Source organism: Chiroxiphia lanceolata, chromosome Z, assembly GCF_009829145.1.
Source record: "Chiroxiphia lanceolata isolate bChiLan1 chromosome Z, bChiLan1.pri, whole genome shotgun sequence".
In the NCBI taxonomy this organism is placed as follows: Eukaryota; Metazoa; Chordata; class Aves; order Passeriformes; family Pipridae; genus Chiroxiphia; species Chiroxiphia lanceolata.
In genome coordinates, this window is record NC_045671.1 from 14,621,182 (window position 1) to 14,635,601 (window position 14,420).

The following is a 14,420-nucleotide window of genomic DNA, read 5'->3' on the forward strand; positions in this document are numbered from 1 at the left end:
CTAACAATACATGTTTGAAATTCCCAGTCTTCCAGTACTCCACCTTCTAAGTCCTATTCTGCTGGCATAATACATTAAACATATGGTTATCAAATGTTGCTTAACCTCCATGCTAGAAAAGTCAAGACACAATGAAAGGATTGGTGCCCAGAACCTCAGCTGGTGTAAATTATCATAGCAGCATGGAACTGATGTTTCTAAACTGATATACGTAAGCTGAGTAACCAGGCCCTGCTGAAACCTTTTCTATTACTGAAACTCTTCATCTAGTCAGTTCACCACACATATGAACATAAGATCTGTAGGAAAACTTAGATACTTTATTATATGAAAACCAAGTAATTTCTACAATTCAACATGAAAAAAAAAAGAAGATGATTGAAAGTATTATTTTTCATTCAAATTCAAAATTTTGCTACCAATTTTCATCAACACAAATCAGCTTCCAGCCCACTGTGACTAATCTGTTCCAAACAAATACAAAATTCAGATAGATACTTACATTACCAGGCTGGTAACTGGAGAACTTAATGGATAAAATATTTCTTCATTCATTGCTGTTTACTGAACAATTTAGTGGGGACAAAAAAGTGTAACAAAATGTATATCATATCCAGTCAAAGGCTTGGTCTCGTCAGTGTCTCAACTACTCTGAATTTTTGAAAGACTTTTTCAGGACTAACCAAGTATTACTGCAAGAGGGTGACTGGCGGGGGGTATGAATTCAACTAATATAATCTAACCTGCTGAATCCATGTATTAACTGCAAGAAATGGTTCATTCATCTATCCCTAATCTGCATGGACAAGAAATGAAGTAATACTGGGAGATCAGGGTTCCCTATACCCACACTGTGGAAGTTTCATTGAGTTGTGATCCTGAGATTACCTTTTCAGACATCATAAAAATCTGCCTTTTGGAGCAACTGTTTAGAAGATACAGGAAAGAGAGCCAATTTTGATTGCCACTCCATGAACAACAGACAATTCATGTGTAAATTCAATGTCTTTGGAGAAGAGGAGCCAAAAGTCCGTCACATAGCATTAAGTTTTAAAAAGGGAAACTACATAAAATGAGGAACTTAAAGAAAATTAACTGGGCAGCTAAAAAGGTAAAATGCTTGCAGGTGGCATAGAAAAAAATACCATAATTAGAGGCTCAGAGTATATTTATACTGTTACAGAAGACTTTAAAATAAACCGAAAAGCTTTGAACAGTTGCAGTAAGGAAAAGGATGGCATTAGAGGTAAAAGAAGTCATGTCTAAAAGAAGAAAACAGAAAAAAAAAAAGGAAATTCTGGCAAATTAAATAGAAACCACAAATGTTGACCTAGTAACCACGGAGTAGAACTCATTGCTTAAATCACCACTGATGCTAAAAAGTAAACTGAAATCCACTCTAGTTTATGTTAGTGTGCTGGACTGCAAACTGCACAGCTTCTTGAGCTGCTATGTGTACTTTTCTGCAGGTCCTCTTCTGAGTATAGTGATTTATAAGATTGTGTGGAGCGGATTGATAGCCACTTAAATCAACTATCTCAATCCACTGTCACTCAGGAGTTAACACTTCCATGCTTTTCCCTAAAAATCTGCTAGAAAGTTCCTCATCTGAGACCCCACTTGGTGGAAAAGGACCTCCTGTCTGACCAGAGCAGCTGCTGTAACGTGTACAACTGTCAGCCAAAGTCTCATAACATTTATTCCTCCTACAGACACACTTCACATCATCCTGAAAAGATACTTCACGTGGGTCTGCTTGTATGCTGCTTCATAACAGTGATCTCATCCATATCTAGAGAGATCCTTGTAATGCACCTATGCATCATAAACACTCCCAAAGCACCTGTACCTCATAGTTATTGATTCCATACAGGATATCTGTTACACAACAGGGAGGGGAATGAAAGTGTCCAGATGATAGGATGGTGATATGCCATGGTCTGGAGCAACCTAGCCACAGGGCTATTTCCAGGTGTGCTAGTTGAGGTCAAACGCCACTATCAGCTATAGAAATGCCCTGACATTCTAGTTCTTTGAAGATACATATTTCACTGCTCACTGAATTCCATGTGCCAAAGCCTGTATCTACAATTTGGGAAAAAATTTGGGATGGATCCATTAAGTATATATTATGATAATGAGAATTGTTTGAGCTGCTTTTTTTTTAATTTTAAAATATGACCTGCAGAAGTAAAATCAAAAGAAAAATCAAGTCTGTGTTCTTCAGCATTTCTGAATGATGCCAGCAATTTCTCTAGACAAGATTTCAAAGCCATCAGAAGCCATTTAGTACAATGCCTCACAAGGAGTGGTGAATGCTTTACAAATTAGTGTTTCTCGTTTGTACAGCTTTCCAATTTTTTTTTTAAATTTTTTTAGATTTTGAGTTTTATAAAAGACCACAAGAAGCACATCCAACTGAGCTTTGTACTTAGCTTTGTAAGAGGATGATATTTTTGGCTCCTAAGTCTTTACAAAGAGGAACACAGCCACTTATAATAATGTACACGGTGCTTTGTGCACTTTTCCATCTTCAGAGGTCACAAGCCACAACACCTTTCAGGTTGCAAGTGACTGCTGAAAGAAATGTATTTTAAAGAAGATAACTAACTATTCAGAAGGAAGAAATAGGATGCCTGGCAAATCAGCATAGCCACACTACTCCAAACAGAGAGCACACAGTTCTGGCAAATACAAATGTAAGACAAGAAAAGAGGGAGTGAGCTAGAGAGTGGGAAGATTTTTTAAATTGATAAATATTTTGTTTTTACAGATACACAGAGTCATGCTGTTATGGGTCTGGGACAAATAAGATGGATGAGAGTGAGGACAGGCACTTCTGAGGTTGCAGAAGTGCCACTGAGATGTGTATGTGGATGGAAGCAAAGATGGGCTTTGAGAAGCTACTAGAATCTATCAGTTCTTTGCACAAATCTTTACCACAAAACAAGGTACTACAGTGCATTAGTTTTTCGGTTACATTCTGTTAGTTTGTTCAAAAGAAATAGTAAATCTCATGTAGCTGCCAAAACCATATACCTATATACTCAGCCTTTCATGTCTTATTCACTGACGATATTCTGTTTATATAAGCATGTGTTTTTCCTACAACTGAAGACATAGAAATAACATGAGAACAGCAGCAGCATATCTATATACAGAAAACCAGACTTTCAGATGAAGATTCATACAACCAGCGCTGCACTGGAAAAACAAGTCAAGGGCTCACAATTATCCGACCCTAGTGTAAGTGAAACAGCATCTCTTCTTGAGTGACAAGTGAAACAATGAGAACAGAGAAGTAGGTACTGTACAAAAATGCATCCAATGAAAACACAGTAAAATATTTTTCTTTATTATCTACAGCTCTAATTCTTTATCTTATTCCAAAGAATTAATCAGAAGTGAAAATCAGACATCATATTCCTTAAGTTACTGTTCCTATTGCTTCCTTTCTCACCCACTGTGTTTTATTAAATACTTTGGGATGCCACAGATACTGTCTGACAGTTACATATTTAAAGTGTTAGAATATAAAATCCTAAAGAGTAATGCTGAAAATTAGCCTTGGACAAAGATAGCTATTTGGAGGACATCTAATATTCACATCTTTTTTTCTTCCACATACTGCAGAGACACAAAAATGCCAATTTATTGCACATGAAGACAATTTGCTATGTAAGGGTATTCTTAGCACATCCAAATGTGTTCTTAATCTATATAAAAAGTGACTGATTGAATATAAGATCCATTTAAACTTAGAATAACATGTTTAAATGACTATCATTGCCCTAATCTGTTAACAAAAAACATAGAATGGAACAGATCCAAAGATAATTTTACAAGAAACCTACTAAAAGCTTTTACTACACCACCAATCTCCTCTCCACTGTCTCACTCAGGTTTGTTTTTGTTAAATAGCTGGAGATGTAAGGAATACAAATAACTAATAGAAACTCAACAGTCAAGAGCTTTAAAAAGAAATCTTTCAAGGCCTTCCAGAATTTTTGTAGTATCATTTTTTTAATAGTCTGCAGATACTCATGGTTTACTTCAGAATATAACACTACTGACAGAGTATGTTGATTTCAGCAGCAAAATATGCCAGCTTTAACTACAGATTGTGGCTTTAACTAGCAACAAAACCTGAGACAAAAGTATACAAGTGCTGAGATTTTACCCTCCCTGCCCCAAAAAAGTTTACCTGTGATGTAGAATGTCAAAATAACCTTTTCAATAATGAGAAGTCCAAAGATCAATCGTTATTATGACATCCTTTCTGCAAATAGTATGCTTTCTGTTCAGATAAACAGTATTTTCTAGAGAGGTGCATGTGTGATGATTCATTTGCATGTCTGAACGTGTATATGAATCTAGCACTTGAATAAATAACATCTGTATACTGTGCCCACGTCTGCAAAGAAACAAAACACTGTACAGACATGTATTCTAGTATCAACAGCACAGAATGGGATTTCTAAGGGGTTTTGTGGTTGGTTCCCCACATTCATGCTGCCGACACTGTTCCAATTTAAGAGCCAGTATGAACACAAAAGAAAAGCCATTCAGCAATAGCTGTGGTTCTACAAGATGTGTGCTTCCATGAGCAGATCAGACGGCAGACATGCCTATTTCTCTTGTTCCTTACCAGGTACAGAGCACAGTGTACAAATGTAGGATGGTTTCAACCTCCCTTTAGGTCTTTTGCCGAAGGGAGTATTATTCATTATGCAAAATCCACACAGTGGAAATGGAAGCTCAGAACTAACTGCAATTAACCATTTCCTGTTCAAAAGCAGAAACTGCAATAAATACGTTTTTGAAAAAGTTAACATAAAATATTGGTAAAGCAAAAAGTGTTCCCAGAGACTAGAGAAGCTATTCACTTTAGGTGAATTTAGGTTTTCCTTTGTACACTACAACTATGGAGTACCTTTACAGTGTCATTGAAAAGACAGATTATTTCTGAAGAAAAGCACCTGAAGGCAAGTGCTACGTCCTAGTGATGCCCCAATTATCATGACTGTATCAATGAAAAACAAAAGCAGATATTTGGCAAGTGATTCCAGCAGAAAGGGAAACCCAGCTTCTGAAAGCTGCCAGGCAGCTCCTTCCCTCTACCTCTGCATCTGACTTGCAGTTTTACCAAGTGTTACATCTAGAGTAAGCATCTCACTGAAAAGGAAATCATACAGAGAAAATATATAGCTGACATCAACTTTTTATGAGGACAAGAAGCTTAAAAGCAGTTGACTAAAACATCTTAATGCAACAGATTTTTCTAAGCACTCTCCACTCAAAGTATAACCTACCTATTCAAATTTGTTGTCTAATGAAGGTAAAATCACCTCTTTAAAATCTGGGGTTCTGGTGCTCAAGGTAAGTCATAATTCTGCACATTTGCAATTGCTAATTGAGTTTTCTTTACATTAGAAATCACCATATGCTAAATTTGCTGACCACTAGTGACAAGTTGAAAGGTTATAATCACTAGCTTTTGCAGAACATACTCGAAATTTGCACCGTTTTACCACTTCTTGATAATCAACTACTATACATGACTATAGCTAAAAAGACCTTAACTAAATACTCTTTACCAGGCTAGGAAAGGTTCTATATATGGGAGTTAATGAGTTTAAGTTTGAAACTCACATATAAGAAACAACCAATTACCTTGTCTGAAACACAGGCTTGTAAAACTCTCAGTTACTTGTAAAATGGTCTGCTACACATGAGTAAGATGATGTTTAAATTACTTATTTGATTAGATGCATTCACAATGAAATTGATTCATTTAAAGCATTATTTTTAAACTCGATGCAAGTTAACTGTGCAGGATCTAGTTTTATATCATCACAGCCTGTGCAATCCAAAGTAGTACAAAGGCAATAAAACAACAAATATAATATCTTTCAGCCATAAGCACCAAAAATAAATCTGAGTTGTGATTTTTCTACAGTTTGAAAGTAGCACTGTATCATGGCATTATACCTGACACTTCCAGTTATAATTTAGCACTATTATTCTGTTATGCCTATTATGCAACAGTTGGCATGAGAACGGGGTAATTAGCAACAGGTTATTGAATATTCCTCAATCTCCAAATCAGGAATGCAGTTTTCTTCTTTACAGTGGTCCAGATTTCAAAGAAAAAGAAACAATTGCAAGGAAGCCATGGATGTGAATATATATATAAAAAAGCCCAAAGCTAAAAATATGTTCTTCAATAACATTTTAGATTTGAATGTTTAGCATGGTCTTATAAATACAGCCAGATAGATCATGCCAGAGTTACTGAACAGATTAGAATTTGCAAAGTAATGTTTTATGTCTGCTTCCATAACTGGAAAATGGTTCTATTGTTTTATAGTGAATCAGTGTACTAGCAGCATATTGCTAATAATTCACAGATGCTTTAATGACTTATAATAGGAAAGGTTTACTTGGTAAGAGCTAAAATTCAAAATCTTACTAATGTGACATTTCCAACTGTCCTCTCAAAAAAGAAGTCACGTCCTTACAAGATTAAGCACTAACAATAGTTTTTCAAAAAATTAATACTACGAAGTGTTTTATACATAGCTCCAAAAAAGCTGGAGAACATGCCCTATTGCCTACTGCAAAACTGTTTTGGAGACGAATCAAATTCTCAGACTTTGAATAAATAAGTATTTGCACACTGTACAGCAGTTTACTGAACATGCAGTGAAGAGTGCCACCAGCCACACTGTTTTATAAGTCCAGTTGTAGACAGATTGATAGAAAGGACAGTATCATCATCATGTCAGTCAGACCACAGGCAGTGCAGCAGGAATTGGAGAGGGGAAGTATGGAGAGGTGAGAAGAGATCAGACATACAAAATAGCTTTAGATTACTTACAAGCAATAAAACATTCTGCTTCTAAAGATGTCTAATTCATCACTGCAGAAATTACTTCATATAAAAAAAATTCCAGTCCAGCTGGTAGTGTATCAGCTTGATGTTTGCCAACTAGAAAGCACAATTCTGCAAAAGGACTTGACAGAGTTTGAAGCAGAGTATATTGAAAAGTGGACAATGCTCAGAAAAATCAAGATGAAAAAGTAACATTTGTCATGGGAAACAAGAAAATGGTTCATTTGTTCCTTTGATAAGAGTTGAAATGTATTAACAGGATCTGTCAGTAAAAATAAAGTATAAATGCAATCAACTGGGTTTAGATTAAAGACAAATGCAGGACAAACAAGTACAACTGGATCCTATAAAAGAACCCACTGGCTGGTGCTCTGATTAGACCTTCAGCTTATTCTTGTAGGAGGGGAGAGAGCAGTTCTGCTCATTTTATACAAAGCACATGCAAGACCATAATGCCTCTAGTATGATTCGTATACTCCATCTTTAATTAAAAGTTAACATATGTCAATTTTGTGAATTTTCTGAATTTTACCATAAATGCTAGATAAAACACTAAGTTCTTTCCCTTTTCGCCTTGTTTGTATTCATGGATACAGTATATACAGAGAGAAAGCCAATGGAACTACATTTGAAGTTATATTGTTCTACTAATATAGCCTGGACACTCACAGGTCATATATAAACCGATCCTTACTTCTGTGAACACACTCAGTCATTTACTTCGCACAGTGAATTTTCTGACCTAAAGGGTAAACATGAACTGTTCAATTATTTGTTTTTCATTATCCACAGTATATGATTGATCAGCTAAGTCATTTGGTTTGCCTTCTTCACTGGATGACATTTTAAAGCATGCCACTAACAGACAGATAACCCAATAAACAATAACACTTGTGTTTGCGCACAAATACCCTGGATAACATGCAGCTTCTCATTCTCTATCTTCCTTTCACCACAAACATTCAGCAATAGTAAGTTCACTTTGAGTTATGCAATCAATTCATGCTTGATACAACAATATAGGAAAGATACGGGATTGCACTTTAGCTATCAACTACACATTAGTCTAGAAGCAAGAACATCTCAGCTTGTATCATATACAAAGGTAAAGTGACATTATCATTAAAATGGCTGCACAAAAATGCACAGCTGAAGCAAAAGGAGAAATACAATGTCTTCTTAACGTCCTATCCAATACTGTTATGCCTCGTTAAGCACTTCCAATGTCTTGATGGGCTACAAAGAAGTAAAAACACTTGGTCAAGAATTTCCTTTTAAAGAACAGTCCATTTACCTATAACCAGTACCAATCTGCGAAGATATGTATACAACCAGTGCAACAGAAACCCATTTCACAGGAAAAAACACCCAAACATTTATGGTCTTACACTTTGATATTGGCACATACTGCCACTGACACTTTGCAAGACATTGTGATACCACAGTGATACAGACCACGCTCTATCGGATACAGACAAATCCGGAACATTTTGAACCTAGCTTGTACTTAAAGCTGAGGATATTCAGAAGCAGGAAACTGCAAGGAGAAAAATTAGTAGAGAGACATCAAAAAGGACAAAAATAATCCCTTTGTCTACAATTGCTAGCATTAATATATTTTATGACCATGATCTAGGCCACCTTCCCGCAGAAGGAAGCTTGTGCAAAGAAGTGGAGGTCAAGCCTAGAGTGATGCGGTTCACTGAATGACCAAACAGAGGTTTACATATTTGCTTTATGGCTGCTGGCACTGGTTTTGGCCTAGAAGCCTCTAATGAACAAAGAGAGCTCTGATCCTTTCTGGAGCCATTCATATGTGATTAAGATCCAACAATACAGCACTTTGATCAACTGAGCTACAGAAAGATTAGATGTTTCCTGAAGGAGTCATTTCGGGTGAAAAGGGAGGAGAAGAAAAGAAGAAGAAAATTCTCCTGATCAGGTCAAACTTACTGAGACAGCGCTCTTCTCACATCTGACACACATTGTACTCTCTTGAGAGTTTTGAAGCTTTGGAAAGATGACAGATGACTGAGGTATGGAAAAGAGGAATGAACTGTGGTATCACTGTATCAAACTCAAAGAATAAATTTAACTTTTTGAAGATGGAATAAGATTCATTTTCAAGAGAAGGCAATTGAGTTAGCTTATGCAAGGCATATTGCAACAAAGAAGGACATAAAAATGTACAACCAGTACAGCAAATTGAATAGCATCTTTCATAGATATGTTTGAAAAGCTTGCAGCACTATAGTAAAAAATACATACTTCTTCATTCTGATGCAGCTGAAAACAGCAGGAGATACATGGATAAGTCTATAAAAAAATCCCAGAGAATGAACACCTGGTTCCTTGAAAGTAATCTTTCTATCTTTACACCAATATACTTCACATAACCCAAGAGAATTAAAGGCCTGTTTGAAGTTAGAAGAGCATGTTCATGACACACCACTTGCAAGAGTATTTACTTTTTTTCAGCAGACGTAAGTATTAAGCACAGGTGATGGATTCAGATCCACAGGAATGAACAGAGGTTGGAATGTCTAGACAACCAGGAAAGCATAACACAGGTGTGACAACTGCTTGACTATCACATTTCAACATTTTCAGTATAAACTAAGTAACTTTCATCATCTGTTGATATAAAAGCAGAAGAGGGGAAACATATTTGGTTTTGTCTACTACGAATATCTACTCCTAATAATTTATTTTGGAAGCTAGTTCTCCTTTTCATATTTGAGTTGGATGCTTCCAAGTCCACCTGGGGATAGCTCAGCTCTCTGGCTGTCCAATACAACAGTTCTCAGTTCGGAAAACAATTTAAATTATTTGTCACTGGTTTAGTGAGATTGCTCATACTTGAATGTTTATGTGCTGACCTACTGGAAAGCAGGTGATTTTTGGCTCAAAAGAAAATCTTCATATTTGAAATTTAAACTCTAACATTTTGAATTCTTTGGCAATGTATGTGTACCACGATTCCTCATGTACAAAACACGCAAGACACATTATCTTTCCTCGGATGATTTTTGAAAACCAACAATGTAGAGCTGCGCTGACAGCCAACTACCAAGAACAGGAAAGCTGAGGTGAAAGCAAAGGGAATCAACAAGATGGTAACCCCAAAAGTAAAATCTGTTGTCACTATTTGTCATTAAAGAAGGATTTCCCACCAGTCGTGTACCATAAAAGAGAATCCTTCCCTTTATAAACAACTCTGCATTACAGTGCTATAATGTCAAGTGCATATTAAAAAAATCTTGAACTGCTATGTGTCTGTACACAAGCAAGGCAACTAAAAAGTTATCTACTTCTTAAAGCAGTACCACCAAAAAAAATGTGGAAGAAACATTTTGCATCTTCAAGAGATTTAGGAGTTGAAGTTATAGAAAGGGAAGTTTCATTTTTCCCATCACACATCTGCAGTATAACAGTAGACAGCTTATCAGTATAATCTTCAATAATTAATGTTTGATTACTCTTGTCATAATTTCTTATGCTTCACAAAATATAATCTCTAATTAATAATTCAATTTTAATCAAATAATTAAAAATGTATTAGAATACATTTGCTATTGCAAATCCATGAAATGGAGACAATTTAACAAATCCATTAGACAAGTACAAATACAATTTTTAGAACTATAGAACTGTAGACAAGAAATCAGTCCCTTTTCAAAAACCAACAGTGGGTCATTTCCCCAGGACTGATCTGTGAATTAGCAGAGGAGCAGGAGTCTGGACAGCAGCACTCTCCCATGACATTTACAAAGCTGCAGTTCATTAATATTACTGCCAACAGTGAAACCTGGTCTGACTCTATTGACTCTATTTAGAATTAACAACAAGGCATACATTTTAATGGAAACTAAGCAGTTAAGCCAGTTGCTAATCACCCCCAACCTGCAACTGGGCGCAGCAACACCTGTGCTTTCCAAACTTCCTACAGCCATACACAACTGAGATGTTTGACAGCACTACTGTGACTGCTCTTCTTCACCTTTAGTTTTCCACTTTTCAGAGTTGTCTGTACTGCAAAAGTATCCCATATGTAATTGTGGGACAATTTTTACTATTTTCATTATATTCTGTGTCTTGGACACTCTGTTTTGTTCTTTTCTGGTGACAGAGGAACTGATTTTTTGGCATTAGCTTTCAAACAAAAAAAATGCACTATTTTAAAGGTTATTACAACAGATTATGATAATTAAATTGCATACAGAGTACTGAGGTACTGCAGCTGTATAGTTATGCCCAGCTTCTTGAACAGGCTTTCCCAGAAAGCTCTACAACTTCCTTCCTGATTTAAGTTCAAAGTAAAAGACACAGCAAACTTTTGACTGAACTTGTCTAAACTACATGTGGAAGATAGAGCTTTCACTTGGAGAGCTGCCAGCCCACCTTTGGCTCCCAGCAACAACCAAATATACAGCTGCACCTAGGTTCAAGGACGAGAATTTGGCATACTGGTAGCAGTCAAATAGAAAAAAGTTTATTCCCAGACTCCATGGGTAAAGGATCACCCTTTTTGTTTTGACTGGCCACCTGGAATAAGGGAGGCAAATTTTCCTTGCATTTACTAGCCATGAGCAAAGTCTGCTTCACTTGCTATTCAAACTTCACTGTAGCAACAGAATGGTCCACGTGATTCAGGGGCAAAGGTGAATCCTGTAGGACTGATGCCCTCCACAAATGCTGGAGTCACAAATGGTGACTAGAGCTCCAGATGTGGGCTAACCTTGAAATCAAGTTAAGTTCGCTCAGCAGAAATGGAAGAGAGCTAAGGAGACTACACAGTTGTGGGTTTTTTGGTTTGGATTTTTTTTTAACATTTTCTTCTTCCATAATTCAGCTCAAAAGAGAACCCATGAAGGTAGGAATGGGTGAAGAAATGGTGAAGGATATAGGCAACAGACAGTAAAAGACAGACATGTTCCATTAGAAAATGAGGAAAGATACAGAACTCAAAGCAGAAAGTTCAGATCATGATTAGTTTCACATTAATTTTATTTATTGGAAATTGCAAGAAGTCAATATGAGGCATTATTGTACGAGACCTCCATCTCCATTACAGCTAATCATATATTTCCAGTATTTCCTATTTATTTCAGAAGTCAGCTGAGATCTCTCATTCCATAAAACCCATATTTTGGGTCATAATACAGGGTTTAATAAAATGTATTTTGCAAATAGTACTGAGATGTTAAAGGAATACCACACTACTCCCTGTCTTTCAGACTCAACCTGAAAAAGCTTCAATGTAAGCAGAATTTTATGATTCATACTCATTCATTAATGCAAGTACCAACTGCAAACCACTTTTTTATCCATGCTAGTTCAACAATACTACTGCCAAATACAAGTCATCATCATGACATTCCCTGAAAACATGGCTAATAAAACAATATGGTAACATTTACCCTCCTCATACCTAGTTACAGGATCTAATATTCAGTTAACAGAGTATCTACAATTCTATAGATAATCATATATATAATATACAGAGAGAAGGTAAGGCGTTCAAACCATGTCTTCAATAAAATTAAAATTCGAATCTTAGATTTTTTTTTCTTTTTGTAAACACATAACTCTTGAGCATTTTGAGTTCAGCAGATTTTGTTTGTTTACTGCTATATTGCTTTCTTTCATTCTAAGGATGCATCTACTTTAGGCACCATTTAAGCAGGCATAAAGAAACTCTAGATTAACACACAACATGATAGGGATACCAGCTCTCTTTCTCAAAAAGGACTGTTGGGTTCTCGAAGACTTTTGTGCAGGAATACCACATGATGTTGGAGATGCTAATGAAGGAAATGTCATCTATCCCTGTGAGCTAAGTAAGTATTATTTTCCCAGTTTTTCAGATTAAATGCAGAAAGGAAGGATTAAAATTCTCAGAAAAAACTCAGGTAAGGTATTTCATCAAGTGTTTGATTACAAATTTTGAGCAGTCCCACTCAGGTGGGTAAATCCTTCACTTCTGACTTGCAAGCAACTTTTTCCAATTCTTCCCACCCACCTCCATCCCAAGTATGTTGGAATAAGCTCAGCCAGGTAGTGGTTAGCCAGAAGAAAAACAACACTTCTTTTTAGGAACTGACACCAGCTCAGACTTGTTCTTTTCTGAGTCTGCGCCTTGGAGAAGATCAGGAAACTTGTCATTTCTACACAGAAACTGCCTCCTAAAATAGATTCACTTACAAACAGGCTCTGGCAGCACCTGGATTTGGCACATCTTGTAACCCTGGAAAGGGAATCAGACTGGTGAGTTTGTAAAGAGCTGTGACATGTTTCTGGTTTTCCTTAGAACTCCTTCTCTTTTTGAAAAACATAGGGAATTATCAGTACTTACCGTATAACTATTCAGTAAATTCCTTACAGAGGAGTTCATATATCCAAATTCTCAGTCAATTAGCTAGTCAAAAGTTAGACTGCCAAGCAGGTTAAAGCAGAAAAAGGTGTAGACGGTTGGTTTGCCCTGACAACAAAGGAAACCCATCTCTCTTTAGATCATAGAATCACAGACCCATAGAATGGCCTGGGCTGGAAAGGACCTTAAAGATCAGCTAATTCCAACTGCCCTGGCAAGGGCAGGGTTGCCACCCACTAGACCAGATTGTTCAGAGCCCCATTCAATCTGGCTTTGAACACTTGCAGGTCATCCACAGCTTCTCTAATCAACCTGTTCCAATGCCTCACAGTAAAGGATTTCTTCCTAATGCAAATCTACTCAGTTTAAAGGCATTCCCCCTTGTCTTGTCATTACATGACCTTTTAAATAGGCACCCTCCATCTTTCTTGTAGGCTCCATTCAGGTACTGGAAGATCACACTTTGGTGACCCCAAAGACTTCACTTTTCGAGGCTTAACAAACCCAATTCTCTTAACTTTCCTCAGAGGAGAAGTGATCCATCTCTCTAATCATCTTGGTGGCCTCCTTTGGACCCTCTCCAACAGGTCAATGTCCTTCCTGTGCTGGGGACCCCAGAGCTGCAGCACTTCAGGTGGGTCTCATCAGAAAAGGGTAGAGGAGCAGAATCACCTCCCTCAACCTTCTAGCCATGCTGCTTTTGATGTAGGCCCAGGGCAGGATTGGCTTTCTGGGCTGCAAGTGTACATTCCTGGGCCTCTTGTCCACCAGCACACCGAAGTCTTTCTTGGCAGCACTGCTCTTGATCTGTTCATTCCCCAGTCTGTGTTGATACTAGGATTGCTGCAACCCAGGTGCAGAACCTTGCACGTGGTCTTGTTAAACCTTGCGAGATTCCCATAGGCCCATTTCTCCAGCTTGTTCAGATCAAATGTTTGGAAGCAGTAAATTATAATGATTTAGATGTATGAAAAAAACCAGGATTTTTTACTAACCTCTCTCCCAGTATCTACTAGTATAATGAATTATAAATCGTAAATACAGTAATCCTTTTTATCTATGTCTCTCAACTTTTTCACATAACTGTGATATGTCCATATAAAGTGTTTGGGTTTTTTTTCCTTCAGGTAAGTTTGAACATGAAATTCAGTG

At 36.9% G+C, this 14,420-nt stretch overlaps 1 protein-coding gene and 1 long non-coding RNA gene across 4 annotated transcripts in view; one reads left to right on the forward strand and one right to left on the reverse strand.

Annotated features, from left to right (window-relative positions):
- Positions 1-14,420, reverse strand: part of ARL15 (ADP ribosylation factor like GTPase 15) — a 243,710-nt gene that overhangs the window by 20,290 nt on the left and 209,000 nt on the right. The gene's annotated exons all lie outside the window — the stretch shown is intronic.
- Positions 1,896-4,860, forward strand: LOC116780210. Of its 2 annotated transcripts, XR_004354376.1 has the most exons (4): positions 1,896-1,972; positions 3,094-3,305; positions 3,634-3,678; positions 4,652-4,860. It is a non-coding gene; the product is annotated as an uncharacterized LOC116780210 (long non-coding RNA). The 2 variants fall into 2 exon arrangements; XR_004354377.1 differs by lacking the exon at positions 3,634-3,678.